Source organism: Molothrus ater, chromosome 8 (genome assembly GCF_012460135.2).
Source record: "Molothrus ater isolate BHLD 08-10-18 breed brown headed cowbird chromosome 8, BPBGC_Mater_1.1, whole genome shotgun sequence".
In the NCBI taxonomy this organism is placed as follows: Eukaryota; Metazoa; Chordata; class Aves; order Passeriformes; family Icteridae; genus Molothrus; species Molothrus ater.
This window is the reverse complement of record NC_050485.2, coordinates 32,307,149-32,324,348: the sequence shown is the minus strand read 5'-3', so window position 1 is coordinate 32,324,348 and position 17,200 is coordinate 32,307,149. Positions and strand designations below refer to the sequence as shown.

Below are 17,200 nucleotides of genomic sequence, written 5' to 3'. Positions count from 1 at the left end.
CAGGGAGCAGAGACACCACTTAACCCCGGGGCAAGGCAGGATGTGCAGAGGGGTGGGAGCCCTGATTTTTCCCAAGACTTGGGGGCAGCTGGGCTGCAGAGGCACCCTGGTGGGACAATGTCAGGGACAGAGCATCGAGGCATTAAATGCAGCCCATTGTTTTGGACAGCACCTCTTTGTGTGGAAGCAGCATTAGCTACAACAGTGGGGCTGGAGCTGTAAAAGCCAATTCCTGTAGGACAGCACCAGTATGAAACACTGCCCGCTGATATTTGATAACAACAGCGAGATAGCACGAGCATTTTGAGCCAAATAAGGATAAAAATGATGCTGTTGCTTCTATATTGAAGCCAGAGGCTCCGCAAACAGGCTGTAATGTGAGTTTTTTTGGCCAGCAGCAGCTCTGTCAGCTGAGTGGAACGGCCACAGCCGGCTGAGCAGGGGGGAAGCGCCGTGTGACAAACAGCCAACAGGAGGGCAATATCATGGAGGTGCAGAGAGTTATTTGTTGCTTAATGAAGAGCCTCTCGAGGCTGAAAATTTACAGTGCTTTCACAGTTCAATTTGGTTGGAGGAGGGAATAAAAATAAGCCTTGAGTGCAGCGCGGTGAGGTCGCGGTGCGCAGAGGAAGCGGCGCAGACCCCGCAGACCCCCGGCCCAAAATTGTACTGACAAGGGAAGGCAGGCTGAGAACACGAGCCAGCCAGGGCAGCCAGGGCATGGTATGGGGGTGGTAATTAAGCCACTAATTAGATTCTCTAGGGCAGGCTGGGGAAGGAAGAATGCTTTACAGTAGGAAAAGGAAGAAACGAATTCCCGGCGCGCTGTCAGACGTGTCCCTTCAGACCAATCTGCCTCATGATGGCCATGGTGAGCCAAGTCCTGGGGGAAATGAGGAGCAGCTGAGCAGCTGGGGGTGGGCTACAAGGACCTTGTGACAGGGGTAAGGAGGTTTTCTTCACCAAAGAAACAGGGAAGTTCAGAGAAGGACCTGCTGCGAGTCCTCCACCATCTCCAGAGGGAAGTCCTTGGTCAAACAAATGGGGTCAAAGCTGGGTTTGGTGAAGGAAGGGGAGGATTGGAGGTGTTCAAGACAGGAATCTTGAGATTCCTGGAGAACTGAGAGAGAATTGAGATTGGAGAGATCTCACTGTCTCTCCATAATGTGTAGGTAATGGGAGTGAGGTGAATTAAAAAGACTGAAAATATTCCCTGGAGAAAACCAGGTCCCCAGTGAGGACAAGAAACTGAATTTGTGTCGTACAAACACTGCAAGATGATTTTCTGAGGTGGATTTCTTGCAGAATCACACTCCTCAATGACTTGTGCTTGGCTTCATCCTGATCCCCTCCTCCTGGTCAGATTAAAAAATCACATTTCATCATATTTTTCATTTCTGGGGCTGTGAGATCAATAGTCTAGTCACATATAAACATAATCCAAATCTTCTTTTTGTACTGTTTTTTGTTGTTATCACAGAAAGGACTTGGACTGAAAAGAACATTTTACAAAAGATTGTTGATTCTGCTGGGATGGATCAAAGCTAGAGCTGTAACACTGAGGGAAGAGAATTCAAACAGAAAGGAAAAAGTGAAGACATCTGGGACATACAACAAATGAATCACTTTAGGTATGATTTTTCACCTCTGTTTTACCTGGTTCATAGGAGGAAATTTTTCCCTGTGAGGGTGTAAGGCTCTGGCACAGGGTGCCCACAAAAGCTGTGGCTGCCCCTGGATCCCTGGAAGTGTCCAAGGCCAGGTTGGACAGGGCTTGGAGCACCCTGGGATAGTGGAAGGTGTCCCTGCCCATGGCAGGAGAGTCATAAATATGTGAACATATCTCCAATCTATCCACAAATAAAATCAGTGAACTGTGCTGGGCCAACCAGACAGGAGAGAAACCGAGCCTAATCAACATTACACTCTACTCTTGTGGTGTTTCTTATCTCTGTGCAACTTGAAACTTTGGAGTCAGGTACAGATCATATTGAATGTACAGCATGGAAAGTCCTCCCCACAGTCAACTATCCCCAACAATTAAATCTGAGGGGGAACAATCTTTTTTGTGGATGGTCATTGGAAAGAACACAATGCCTTCAACTCCACTGAAAAGAGTTCCCTATGGAAAAGTTGCACTCCAAGAGAAACCCCCAGATTTAGTGGTGGAACTTTTCTGGTTGTATCTTCTTGGAATTTGGATACTTTGGTCAGAATTACATCCAATTCAATTAAGACCATACATGTCAGCAACACTTGTCCTGTCACTTTTTTGGCCCAGCGCTGGGACAAAAAGAGGGAGACTTTGGATAAGGGAGAGGACTTTTGGAGCAGTTAAAAACTGAGCTGTGCTCCTTGGCTACAGTGAATGTAAGAGGTCATTGGCCCAGAAAGTTAATCAGAGGTCACCTTTTCAGCTCCCCAAAGCAGAAAGCACCAGCAGCCTTCGCTCAGCTGGCAACCACTTGAAAAGGAAAAAATAGATTGTCATTTTTTTGGGCAGCAGCACTTGCCAGCCTCAGCTGCAGCCAGTGGTGAGATTCCTTGTTGCCTGAGGAAGTGTCCAGCAGAGCTGCAGGGAACACAGAGTACGGAGGAAGGGCTGGCTCTGTGCTCCTGGGCTTTGGGAATGCTCTCCCTCCATGGAGCTGCCAGCCCGGCAGCCAGGGTCAGCGGCGGAGCATCAATCCAACCACAACTTCTCCTGGCAGAAAAAGAGAAGAGAAAAGGAGCAAGAATAAAGCTTGATTGTGGAATTGGAACATGAGGGATGCGGCAGGAGGGAGAGGAGTGCCTGATTTGGCTGGGCTGAGGTGCAGGGGGTGAGTGGAAGTCGGAGTGGAGCATCCCACTGCACGCCCTGGCCAGGACAACAGGAAAGGCTCAGCTAACATGGAGCCCTGGGGACTAAAGCAAATATTTCAGCTTGGGATGGAAGCACTGATTTTATTGTATGACACAAATTCAGTTTCTTGTCCTCACTGGGGACCTGGTTTTCTCCAGGGAATATTTTCAGCCTTTTTAATTCACCTCAGTCCCATTATCTACACATTATGGAGAGACAGTGAGTGCACGCTGGCTTGCAAGGGAAGATTCCTGTCTTGACCACCTCCATTCCTCCCCTTCCTTCACCAGAACCCAGCTTTGACCCCACTTGTTTGACCAAGCACTTCCCTCCAGAGATGGTGGAGGACTCACAGCAAGTTTCAATCAGAGGGGCCACAGCAATGATGGGTTATTTTCTTTTCCTTGAAGGAATGGACAGAAATGGGGAATTTTATCACCTCCCACCCCCAAAAGATGTGCAGGGAATGCAGAGGGAGCTCACAACACCCCGGTGGCTGCTGAGAGCTTTCCCAAGTTCACTGGGCAATACTCTGTGTTATTTGCAGGCAGTAATTGACAGCAGCAATTTAATTAAACAAAAACAGCAAGACAGTTTCTTGCTGAAAGGGCAGGCAACAATAATTTTCCAGAAATGGATCCTTCCAGCTTTCACTGAGGATAAACACTCAGAGCCCTTGCAAATCCTGATAAGTGACTTCGAGCTTGCCTTGTTATCTTGCTTTTTTTTTTTTTTTAAATACTCTGAAGTTGTTGGGAGGAATAAAAAGAGCCAGAAATCTTTATTATTCTTCCTAAGGGATTCATTGCATTCTACTTTGCATTGCTTCATCTTATTACCAATTTTCACTGTACATGCTTTTAATAAATACTTATTGCTATAAAGATAATAACTTTGTTATCACATTAATGGCTTTGCAGTGGTGTAAATGAAAATTAATATTAATAACATTAACAGTAACCTTGATACAGTAGAGCCCCGGTAAGTGGAAATATTTGAGTGTTTTACAGTACAAGAAACCTTTCTTTTCTGGTTTTCCTATGCCAGTGCTGGAAGGGAAAGTAGGAGAGACAGAAATTTAGATATTTGTGGAAAAGGCTTGGTGATAATTTCCCATTATAGATCACTGCAGTCTGGTTTATTAAAAATATCTTCTCATCCCCAATTCTTCCCTGAGGTATTTCTGCTGCCTACCAGCTCTGCAATGAATGAATGCAGACACCATATGGGCACTTGTCTTCCAGCCTGTGTGTGGGTCTTCTGGGGCTCTGCTCAGATTCCAGCAGATGGGTCAGACTGACATTTCTTTTCTGAACCAGAAGAGAGGGGGAAAAAAAAAAAAAAAAGCAATGGGGCTACACTGCCATTCTAGGCAGTTCTGCATCTTCTCAACCAAAAAGCTGAATGAATCAACCACAGAGAATTTTAAATTGCATCCCTTTGCATGAAAGAAAAAGTCACCTGCGAGCAAATCATCAAATATGGTGATTTTTGCCTGCTTGTACATTTCCCAAACATTCTCCTTTGTTCATATGCAGGCTGAATTTGAGATTGGGAGCACATGCAGCTGAGCACCAAAGCTTTTTTGAAGAATTTTTTTCACCTGTGTTGGCCTAAAAACTCCAACAGGAGCTGCTGATATCAGTGGTTGTGTGTTCTGCAGCAGAGAAAAGAATCAATTCTGAGCAAAGAGCTCTCTGTTAGTACAACATAGAGGAAATTCCAGTGTGCTGGGAGTGAACTCAGAGGGAATAAGTATTGCAAGATTTCCAGTACTAAGCAGAGATTGTGAACTGTAAAACCAAGGGTTTACATGAGATTAAGCCTTGAGATTTTCAAGTCTGAAAAATCTGATAATGTCAAAGTTCTTGTCTTCACTGGGATGAGCCCTGTCACACTGCTCATTTGCTTTCATAGTTTGGGGACATTTTTACACACTAAGGCATAAATTTAACAGAATAAACAGCAGTGTAAAAAACTGCAGATGGTAACGACAGAGCAAGCAAGCATTGGCTCCAATGGTGAATTTAACTTTAGGGTTCCCTGCTTTAGCAGATGGCAGATTTCAGGCCTGACTTTGCATTGATGTAACTTTCTTAAGTGCAATCTTTTGATGGGGGGGTCAAATTCACCAAGATTTTGCTTTAGCTGAAGTTGCCTCAAACATCAAATGTATGTTTGGGTATGGAACTCATCTCATCTCATCTCAGGTGTTTGTGTTTGGGTTTTCAGTTTGGGGAACGCAGCTGGATTTTACAGCAGGATGGAGAGTGTCAGCCAACACCTGGTGACAGAAGTTACAGGACATGAAATCAAGAATTCCTTTAATATGATCATGTAGAATAACATATTGCTCTGCTTCTAACTGGAGATGGAAATAAGAAAATGTGGCTGTAGCACTGTAGGAACCTTCATTAACTCCACCAATGACTCCTGCAGAGCCTGAGGAAGTGTGCAAGAGCCCGACCTTGCTGTCAACATATCCTTCTTTTCCACAACATCATGACAGTGTTCCTATCACTAGCTATAAATGAAAAGTAGATGCATTTTACAGGAATATGTAGATCCCAGAAGGCACATTCACCTCTCTAGGCTGGCACCACTAATCTGTCTCTCTCCATCACTCTGATTTACAGCAGTCCTCAAAATGCAGACTAAGGCCTCTCAGTAGTGTTTATCTCACTGTCACTTTGTCACTTTGTCTTGCTCCTGTGCCTCCGAGCAGGCAGGAGCTGGCAGCCACTGTCTCCAGCATAAAAGTGGATTGAATAGATTGAAAGTGGCCAAAGGGTGTTGTGGAAAGCAGAGGTGTGAAGGAAGGTGGCCAGCTCTCCAAACAGAATGATTGAAGATGGCAATGCAGCCCTGGCGGGTTAATGCGGCATCCACTGCCCACAAATAACACCATAATTTCACCATCCAGAAATACTCCAGGGAAATAAACATTTCTCATCATTGCCAGGAAAGAGGAATCATTAAGGAACAGAATGATGATGAAATGCAGAAAGTCTTGCTTCTTGAGCACAACACATTAGTTTCTGGGACATGAGGCTCATTTGTAATAGGGATCTAATTCATATAATCAACACCAAGGCTAAACACTGAAGAGAAGGTTTTCTGAAATAAAGATTGATTTCTGTGCCAGCCTTTCCATGCTAAACACAGTCTCAAACTGCATTTCTGTGTCCAGGAGCGGGGTGTTTAGAAGCCTAAATATCCATTTGTGCATACCAACGGGCAGCTTGCCTGTGCAACCCGAAAAAAAGCAAGAGAGGGATGGGTTTTCCAAATCCCAACTCCCTGGTGGTGCTTCTTGGCTCTGGCTGAGAGCAGGACTGGCCTGGTGTGCTTCTCTGTCCCCAGTGCTCCTGGGCAGGATCCACAAGGCATTGAAGTGCTCCATGGCACCGCTCCGAGCCCTTTGGATCGGGATCAGCCTCTCGCTCCCTCTCATCTGCTGCTACAGCAATGCTTGACATTAATATTTCCCTCTTCAGCACAAGTTCTCAAAGCCCTTCTCAAGCCTTATTAAGGTTCACATCACACTCAGGGATGATGCAGAGGTCCTAATGACAAGGAAAAACGAGGACAAGAGAAGTGGCTTGCTCAATGTCAACGTTTGCAACCCAGGGACCACAAAGGGAGGATTTGAGTCTCAGTAGTTTGCTCTGAGCCCTAATGAATACTAATTACTGGCCATATTGATAATTCAGAGTGCTTCCGCTGGGTTTAACACACACAAAGTGCTGTTGAAATGCTCATTTTGTCAGCGATCACTGGGGCTCTGCATGGTGTTCATCCCACAGCCCACTCCACTCTGCAGATGTGGAAATCCACTGAGTTATTCAGATATTGCTCCACCAGTGGGAAGCTGAGCGTGGAAGTGGTTGCAGGATGAGCCATGAAATAGGATGTTCACAGTGTCTGGCTTCTGGCATGTCACCCAATGCCTGATGGAGGGGTGCTGAGAACTTGGTCTCCCTGACTGCCAGAAGAGGAGCAAGCTCCATTAGAAGCCCATTCAAAGCATCTGAATTAGAAGCTGTTTCTCTCTGCTGAGCCTCTGGAGAGATGAACATTAAAGGTCTCAAGCTAGACATGTGAATATTCTCCCTTAAGTGCTTATTATTATTCCCATTTTGAAGGTGGGTGAACTGGAAAGGACAGGACTGTGCTAAATTAAGCGAGCTGGTTAGGCTCCCTCTCTGCTCCCTCATAAAACTCCTGCAAATGTCTATGAGAGAAAAGAATGTAAAGCTGCATAAATCTCCAGGGGAATATGTTTAGGTTGTAAAAATACAGAGACAGCATGGAAATACCTCCAAGTGCTCTGGGAATATATGGTGAGTCATGAGTAGTGTATATTAAATGGTCAACGCTTCTCCAACAGAAGCAATTCCTCATGCGAGACCACAAGAGTCACAGGAGTTGGCTTTGCCCCAAACTGCCTGATTCAGCAAGATAGCAGCACTGTGCAGGAACCCTGCTCTTGTGTTTCAGCTTTTAGGTACTGGGAAAAGGGAAAAACTGAGAGATTTTTGATGGATTTGAGCACGGCAGTGTTTTAACTGTGTGAGTAGGAAGTTACCAGAAAATATAAAATGCAGTAAGAATAGATAATCACAGAAGCACAGAATGTTTTGAGTTGGAAGGGATCTTAAAGTTCATCTCATCCAACCCCCAACACCTTCCACTAGACCAAATTGCTCAAGATAATTAGTGCATGAAGTGCATCCCTCCCATGCTATTTCTTCTGTCTCTCAGTTTTCTGCCATGTCTGGCATTCTTCCTGAAGCCAGAACTCAGTCTGCAATCCTGGTAGTCATTAAAAATTATCATCTAAGAAAGTGTTTATCAGCTCTATCATTGCAGGTGCACTGGAAGAATGATTGCAAATTAAAATGGCTTTGTAACAAGGCCTGAGCTAGCAAAAAAGGAAAAAAAAAAGAGGCAGAAAAAAGGTATATTAATTTTTCTGAAATTAGAAGGTAGAATAACACTCACAGGAAACATTTATCATTATGTCAGCACAAGGAGGTTACGTGATAGATCTTTTTAATAATGGTTTTCATAACTTTGAAGGTAAAGACAGTTGGTCTATCTTGGTACTTTTCATAGAACATCTAACAAGTTAAATTACTTTATTTGTGTATGTAAAATGAAGGCTAATACAGCAAAAGCAGGCTTGGAAATTAATCTCTTTGCAGTTGTACAGGGGCAGGGCCCATCCTCTGCTCCTGAAGGAAAAACCAGGATGGCACAGGCCATGTCTGTACAAGTAGACCCCACAAACTCAGCATTAACAAAGCAGCCTCGGTACTTGAAATATTTATAAATTATGGCTAAAAGAAACATTTTTCCCCTCAGCACTATGAGATGTTTGTCCAGAATGTAAATAATTTTTAGGGAACGATTCATATGTGCACTCACACGACTTGTATGTAAATGTGCTTCATGCCACAAGCTGTTTTATTAATACTTGAGCCACTCTTGAAGGCTGGGCTTTGCAAGGAACTTCATGAATGAAGAGCAACAGATGGGAAAGGGGAAAAGACTGGGGTATGTAGGGAAAAGAGTCTATAAAATGCAGTTAATCTGTTTTTTTCTGGAGGTAGACAGAAGGGTAAAAATCACTTAAGGAAACAAGGCACACATATAATCCAAGCACTCATTAGAACACATCCCTGATCAAATTTTAAACGGTTCATTTTGAATTCAGAGGCTGGAGGAGGAGTAATAAATGACATGAAAGTGAAAACTCAGGGTGTTGGAGTGTGAATGTAAAGGCCCAGTGAACTTAAATTCCCTACCAGAGGCTCAGGGACCAAATGTGAGAACACAAAATGCACCTGGAGAGCCACAGCTTGTGTATGAGTCATAAAAGGAAAAATGTTCTGTAACAGGAACTAAACAGCTCCAGGAGTGACAGCCTTCCCTCCTTATCCAGCAGAGCAATGTGAAACCACGGGCTTGCTCAGTTGGGAAAAGAGGAACCAGGAGCAGAGATCCTCTGGACTCCAGTGTGTGCCTTAAATCAAAGCCAGACGTGGTGGGGACACAGAAGCCACCTGATCATTTTAGCAGATCTGAGAAGTCTTAGAGCATCTTTCATCATTTAATCTGCTGCTCAGCTATGTCAAGCTCTTCATTAATCAAAGCTCAAAATCAGTGCGGATTTCTAAAGAGTCTTTTTTAAAAAATGTTACTGAAGAAAACTATTTAAACAGAGCTTGAAGCAACCTAATGTGAAGCTCTGGGCAGCTGCCTCCCTCAGTTTTGCCAGTGCTGTGATGAGCCCTTGGGTGCTGTCGCCTCTCTGGGAGCTGCAGGAGGAGCAGTGTGGAGCTGTCACACGTGAGCTGTTCCTGGTGCCAATCTGGATAGTATTTGTGGGGGGAAGGAATGATAAATCTGACTCCATGTTCTCAGAAGGCTAATTTATTTTTTTATGATACTATAGTATATCAAAGAATACTCAACTAAACTATACTAAAGAATACAGAAAGGATACTACTGAATGCTAAAAAACTAATAATGAAAACTGGTGACTCTTTCCAGTCACAGTTGACTGAGTCCTGACACAGCTTGGCACTGATTGGCCAATGAGTCAAAACAATTCACATGAAACCAATGAAACAGCCACCTGTGGGTAAACAATCTCCAAACACATTGCACATGAGCACAACACAGGAGAAGCAAATCAGATAATAGTTGTTTTCCTTTTTCTTTAAGGCTTCTCATCTTCTCAGGAGAAAAATCCTGAAGGGATTTTTCAGAGAATGTGAATGCCAAAACCTGAACCCATCTCCAGCTGTCTTCTGGATCAAAACTTCCCATCCCTTCAGAGGCTCACAGTGCTGTGCATGCAGCAGGTTTCAAAGCTTTGCCCGCCCTGGGAATCACAAGCACGTGCTTCCAGAAGCAGCAGGTATTCACAGGCTCCAAGGCTTCTCGTTGCACGCGGTGCCACAAAAGAATTATAGTAACTCTGAGCACTGAGCCATTTAAATTCTATTTTAATTGATTCCCAGCTACCTCACAACTCCAGCATATTGTTAAATCAGTGGTGGATGAAAGTAGCAGGAGGTAGCATCTTCTGCATTGCTGCAGGGAGAGCATATCTAAAACAAGGCAGTAAATCCTGGGTGCCTCATCGCCAGAGAGATGCAGACAAATTGGAAGAAATTCATAAGAAGAGTAATAAAAATGATTAAAGGTCGGAAGAGACTGAGTTATGAGCGAAGATTAAAGGAACTTAATATGTATCACTTGGCTAAATGATGACTAAGAGGGGAATGATACCCTTCAACAAGTACTAGGAGGGCATAAAGATCACCAATAAAAGGGAGCTCTTGAGGGTGCTGAAGGACACACAGCTCAGGATGAAAGGATGGCATCAGGCAAAAGGCAACTGAAATCTAAAAATCATTAAAATCTAACAGACCATTTGTGGGAAACCAGATTCTGCCACATTTACCTAATCAAGTTTCAGTTTTAATTTTTGCCTGTTCCAGGGACAAAGGCATTGTCTTCAATTAAAGGCTGAGCATGAATTCCCAGAGGCATTCCAAGGATGTGCGTGCCAAGAGGAATAATTCCCAGCCCAAGTTGAGAAAACAGCAAGAAAAGGCATTCAGAGTATCTGAAGGTTGATATACCCTTTACTCAGAGCTGAAGGATGTACAAGATATGAAATTAGTGATGTGAATGTGCCTGTTGCCAGGATACCGGGGGCAAAATGAGAGTAATAATGCATTTCTTTAAAATACACACATTCCATTAATTCCAGTGAGAATTACACCAATATTTTAATGGCAGAGCAGACAACTAAGAATAGCAAATCTCCCTGCAATTTTCCCACAGCACCAACTCCCAGCCTCGGAGTTGGGAGAAGAGCTGAAACAATCTCTGGGGGTGCTGGAGGGCTGGGGCTGCACATCCTAAGCCCAGCCTGCATCCATCGGGATGGAATTGGGCTGGAATTAGTCTGAGCTGCAGCTCTGCTCAGCGCTGAGCCCTCGAGCTGTTAAATACAACATCCATAGCACCTGGTGGTTTTCCAGGCTCACTGCACGGAAACTCCCGGCTGGATTTACAGGGTTTTTTGTTGTTGGTTTTTTTTTTGTTTTGTTTTTTTTTTACCCAGGAAGTTGTTTGCTTCCAGCTCCACCACACCTCTGCTTTTCCTGAGAAAGGGGAGTCCTGAGGTGTCCCTCGGGGAATGTGGCAGGTCCCTTTGCTCCCAGCACCTCGTGGCACAAAGGGGACTGAGATGTTTTGGGGAAGTTTGGGTCTTTTCCTGTCACTGCCCGTGTCTGTTTCTGGTGGAATTAGGATTTGATGTAAGGCTATCACTTTGTGCTGGCACCCTGCAGCAGCATCCCTGGAGAAGGGCTTTGGGAAGCACTGCCTGGGGACGGAGGTCATGGGAAAAGGGCTCCCCAAAAGCAGCTGGAGTGGGAAGCAGAATCCTCCTCGGTCCTTGCGGGCAATGAACTCCTTCCTCTGCTTTATGAGTTTGGGAGAGGGGAAGCACAAAGCAGAAACATCTGCACGTCTAAGCCCTCTCTGTGAGAATAACCCAGAGATGCTGATGCTGGGAGAGGCACGTGGAGGAAAAGCAGCCCTTTTCCTGGGATTAGCATCCCATTACAGCCGTGCTCTGAGGACACAATCTGATTTATTTATCCCAGAGTTTAATCTGGCTATAAATGCACAGCTCTGCTACTGGCAAACACAGCCATTGGACCTGGCCACCAGATTTCTGCCCCAAGCCACAGCCAGCGGCAAGGAGAAAGGACTCACATGGTTAAAAAAATCACCTTTTTAATTCACAAGTTTGCACCACTAATTGAAGGCCTGCTTTTCAACACTGCTAAAGGACTTGTCCATCTTTTTCACCACATAAGCCTGCTCAGAGCTAAGAAATATGTACAAACTTGCTTTAAAAGTGGGATGATTCTTCATATGTTGCAGAGTAAGCATGGCAACCAGCAGAAATCAGATTTACAGAGGTGGAGGTCAGGACCTTTCTTTATATGAAAACCAATCTAGTCAGAGATAGCTCTACTATAATTTCTATATTGAAACTTCTTCATTTCCTCCCTCTTTGAACTCTGAATCATGAGAATTAAAGGTCAGTCTCAGCTTTTAGATTTTCAGGCTGTTTATTCTGATTTTCCTTCCTCTGGCAATCATTACAAGAGCGTGTAGTGACAGGACAAGGGGTAATGGATTCAAACTGACAAAGGGCAGGGTTAGATGGGATATTAGAAATAAAATTCTTCCCTGCGTGGGTGGTGAGGCCCTGGCACAGGGTGCCCAGAGAAGCTGTGGCTGTCTCATCCCTGGAAGTGTTTAAGGATGGGTTGGATGGGTTTGGAAAAACCTGGGACAATGTCCCTGCCCATGGCTTTAAAGTCCCTTTAACCCAAAGCATTCTGTGATTCTGTGATTTTTCCTGGTAGCACTGTTCCTGAGAGGGATTTATCATGCCATTAAAGTTTGTGTTTTCCTCCCCATCTCTCCAGATAACACTGAAGAGTCTGTAAGTGTCTGTGAGATGGGCAGACTCAGCCTTTATGGAGTGCCTCTGTGGAAGTTTGAGCCACCACGTGTGGAAAACACCACCAAGATTTCTACTCCAGCTGCTGCTTGGTGGGGAATAATGCAAACAGAGACTTCCCCAGGGAATGAAGATCTTGTTTTCATGACAGCTTCTTTGATTTTTTTGTTATTTAAAAATACAGAAAAAGGAAGAGAGTGTAATTACACAGAAATCTGGCTAAGGATAATTGCTATTCAGAGCATCCCACGAGGCCAAAAAAAGGCCTTGGAGGGCAGCATATTTAACTCAGAACAGAAATGCTGAATATGTGTGAGTATTTTATAAATCACAGGTGTCACCTCGTCAGGGTCTTTATTCTGAGTAGTTTTTTCCCCTAAAAACCAGGTGAGATTCAGATGTGATCTGAACAGAGATCCTCACGTGGTGCTGTAGGAAATGTGTGCATGTGTGGCTTTTAAAAGCTTTTAAAAGTTTTTATGTGGTCTTACAGGTGCACAATCACCTGCTTGAAATCGTTAATTTGTTTGGCTCCCAATCAGAGCTGTGTAATTTATAAGCTGCTTTGCATTTTACTATTAAGGTATATATGGTTTCACTGCAAAACAGATTCCCACAGAGCTGAGTTTTAGATGCTTCTGAAAGTTAAAACCAGAGATGGGCTTGATCACAAAAGGAAGTACTAAAATAGAGAATTCACTGTTCTTTCATATTCAGCTCGTGCTTCATCACTTCAAGCTCTTAGAAATAATATTGCTGAGCATTAAACACGTGGATTTAAGCTTAACAGTGTAAGGAGGGAAATATGAAGAGTTTTCCTTTTGATAACATTGGCTTTGCAAGTGTTGCATTAAGCCTTTGAGGGAAATGGTGTGTGCTGCATCTCAGAAAGGATGTGTGTGCGTCACAGGTTTCATCACCAGACTATACATTAAACCACAGATTTATCATCATAGAACCACAGAACAGTCTGGGGTGGGAGGGACCTTTAAGACCATCTTGTTGCAACCCTCCTGCCATGGGCAGGGACATCTCCCACTATCCCACGTTGCTCCAAACCAAACCTGGCCTTGGGCACTGCCAGGGATGCAGGGGCAGCCACAGCTGCTCTGGGCACCCTCAGGGCCTGCCCAGCCTCACAGGGAACAATTCCTTCTTAAAATTTAATCTCAGCTTGACCTCTGACAGTTTAACAGTTTTTAGGTATATTCACTTTACACATATATGAATAAACATTTTTTTTTTTTGGTAGGATCTCTTGTTTGAGAGCAAACTTTCCATTCAGCTGAGTAGAAGATTTTGGCTCCTTAGCCACGCTGGTGCTGTTGCCATTCCAAGCCCGGAGCAGGGCAGAGGATGCTCGCTGCAGCCTGCCAGGTGTGCAGCAGGATAGCTCTGATCCCCAGCCGTGCCCTGAGTCTCTTCGGGCTGACCTTTGTCTGCTCACTGCCATTCGGGACAGCCCGAATTCCCGTCGGACGGCTCAGGAGGGGCCCATCTCCTCCTGCATTCCCTCGGCCCATGGCCCGGGATGCCGCGGGGGATGCCCGGGGGATGCCCCGCATCCCGCCCCAGAGGGTTCCGCGGCGCATCCCCCGCTCTGCTCGGATCCCATCCCCGCTCCCCATCCCGGGGGGTTCCGCGGCGCATCCCCCGCTCTGCTCGGATCCCATCCCCGCTCCCCATCCCGGGGGGGTTCCGCGGAGCATCCCCCGCTCTGCTCGGATCCCATCCCCGCTCCCCATCCCGGGGGGTTCCGCGGAGCATCCCCCGCTCTGCTCGGAGCCCATCCCGGGGGGTTCCGCGGCGCATCCCCCGCTCCGCTCGGACCCCATCCCCGCTCCCCCATGCCGGGGGGTTCCGCGGAGCATCCCCCGCTCTGCTCGGAGCCCATCCTGGGGGGTTCCGCGGAGCATCCCCCGCTCTGCTCGGATCCCATCCCCGCTCCCCATCCCGGGGGGTTCCGCGGAGCATCCCCCGCTCTGCTCGGATCCCATCCCCGCTCCCCCATCCCGGGGGGTTCCGCGGAGCATCCCCCGCTCTGCTCGGATCCCATCCCTGCTCCCCATCCCGGGGGGTTCCGCGGAGCATCCCCCGCTCTGCTCGGAGCCCATCCTGGGGGGTTCCGCGGAGCATCCCCCGCTCTGCTCGCAGCACATCCCCGCTCCCCCATGCCCGGGGGAACCCCCACGCCCCGGGGAGCCGCGGGGCAGAGCCGAGCGCTGCACTCCGCCTCCCGGGCTGCGCAGCGCGGCCGGGGAGCGGCGGGGCTGCTCCCTCCCCCTTCCTCCTCCTCCTCCTCCTCCTCCTCCTCCTCTCCTCCTCCTCGTCCTCCGCCCCCCTCCCCCAGGGCAGAGCCGGCGGAGGCGGCGGGCGCGGGGCAGAGCAGAGCCGAGGCGGCGGAGGTAGGAGCGCGGGGATGGGATGGAATGGGGTGGGATGGGATGGGATGGGATGATGGGATGGCGGGGCCCCCCAGGCCGCGGCTCCCCAAGTTTGCAGGCAGCGGGACTTTGCGGGAAGTTGGGCAGCGCCAGGCTCGGCACGGCTCGGGGGACGCGGGGCTGTCCCCGCTCCCCGCGGGCTGCGGCACCCGCGGCGCTGCCAGGGCATCCCGGAGCGGCGGCAGGAGCGGGGAAAGGCGGCAGGAGCGGGGCCGGGCTCCCGGGACCCGCGGGCACAGGGCACAGGGCGCGATGCTGCCACTGCCCGCAGCCGGCTCGGGGCTCGGGGACAGCGGACACTTGTCCGGGGGCTCTCCTGAAAGAGCCTTTCCATCCCGGAGCGCATCCCTCCGAGGAGCGAGCCGGGCGTGCAGGCGAGTATTTTTGGGTGAAGAGGGGGATTTCTGAAATGCAAGCTGCTGGCTGTTAAAAATAGCTTGATAGCTGCTGAGAATGCAGGCAAGGTTCAGTGACGGGTTATTGTGGTCAGAGTCTGTTAAGCAACAATTCACCAGCTGAACTTTGGCGGTCTCATATATGGGCTTCTCTTTTTCTTCCCCTTCTTCTTCTTCTTTTTTTTTAATTTTCCTCTGCTGCTTCATTGTAATACTACAGCCGTACTCTGCAGGGATCTCAGTGTCTTAGGCACAGACAGATTTGTAGGTTAATGGGATATGTGAGAGTATTGATTGGATGGTGCATCCAAACACCTACCAAACTCTCAGATTTGGAATTTTAAATTTTTTTCATTTTATTTCTTACATCAGTTCCCTTCACACTGACTTGCATACGACATCAGAATGGTTTCACTTCTTGAATTGTTAGCCAGACCAAAAACCCATCATCATCATCATCATCTCCTGTAGAACAAACACGTTCCTTTGTGTTTTGAGACTTAAAAGAAAGAGTAGAGTGGCCAGCTGGGCACATCACAGATTAAATCTCAAAGTTTGCTGGAACTGTTCATGAAAAATAAATATTTTTAAGGTTTAACTGCAAATGGTATGTGCTCGTTTGGATAAACAAACACCTGATTGAACAGCACTGCACTTGATACTGACTGGGGACTGCTTGATCTTTGGCAGAGAGGGAAATTTCCACCAATAAAACATCCTCAAGTGGACGTGAACCATACATATATATTTGTATCTGTGCTATTTATAGACATAGAGATGATTTTTTATATACAGTCACTCACAAATAGTGACTCTCACTTAAAACCAGCAAGCACTTACAGAGTAGCTGCCTTGAAGCCTCTTTTTGTCAGTGATTAAAATGTTGTCACACATCTCATGCCCTGAGAGCTTCTCTGCTGCTGCTGGTGCCATTTCACTCTTGGGCATTGAGTCAAAGGATTCATCTGGCTCTTCACGTGCCAAAAGAAAGAAAATCAATTTGAATGCAGAAAGACTACTTGTATGAAGATTAAGTAGTGAAACTACCTTCTTTCTTTCCTTTTTTTTAATAGCACTTAGATCCTGTGTCTGTGAGTTGCAGCCACCGTGCAGTTCTGAAATCAATAGGAAAATAGTTTTATGGTTCGGATTTTGTCACAGGAGGACTAATCTCAAATTCAGAGTGTTTTATTTGGTGGTTTGTAACAGGAAGATGATCAAACAGTGGAGATTTACATTGCAAAACACATAATTCCACTAATGCAATGGAAGGCAGTAATGGATTTTTATCTTCATTGCTAAACTAAAAGCAGCTATCTGGAAACCATATAAATGAGAATGGTGAAGCAGACTCTCATATTTGAATTATTTCATGTGGTTGGATGGGAAGGATGAAGGTGTGTAATCCACCAGCAGTATGAACAGGGATTTTATGTAGGCATAATCACAGAGATGCAAATAAGGTACTGCTTATGTTCTATTTTAACATTATTTCAAGCAACCTGTGGCAGGAGCTCTGTGAGAAGGGGGAGTTTCAGTGCTCAAAGCTTTTGTTGGCTGCCCAGGTGATCTCAGTTTTAAGGATGGGCTGGTACTAAAGCACCTCTCAAAGCAATGGTTTGTGTTGAAGATCAAGTGGGGTGGCAGCAAACTCTGCTAAGGATTTCTTGTGGAATTCCTCTGCTGACTAGGAAGGGGATCCTTCCTTTTATAAACTACTTTTCCTGCACTGATTTCTTCCTCATATGTGCACAGAGCAAAATCTCAGTATTGTAGCTCAGGGCTGTGTCACCACTGGGTGCTGATAGAATTTGTCCTGAGGTGAGCTGACAGCAGAGGGCTGATCTCACCTCAATGACACATGGATTTAGGAACTTGGAACACCCAGCTGTGCTTCTCTTCCAGCACAGATGCATCACTTAGGTGAAGAAAAGCCATGACACCAACAGAT

The 17,200-nt window shown here is 46.4% G+C and overlaps 1 protein-coding gene across 1 annotated transcript in view; it reads left to right on the top strand.

The window, feature by feature from the left end:
* The first annotated feature begins 14,743 nt into the window (after positions 1-14,743).
* Positions 14,744-17,200, top strand: part of CHST15 (carbohydrate sulfotransferase 15) — a 47,068-nt gene continuing 44,611 nt past the window's right edge. Inside the window, exon 1 of the mRNA XM_036386100.2 lies at positions 14,744-14,815. The gene's annotated coding sequence lies outside the window, so the exon portion shown is untranslated. The remainder of the gene's footprint in view (positions 14,816-17,200) is intronic.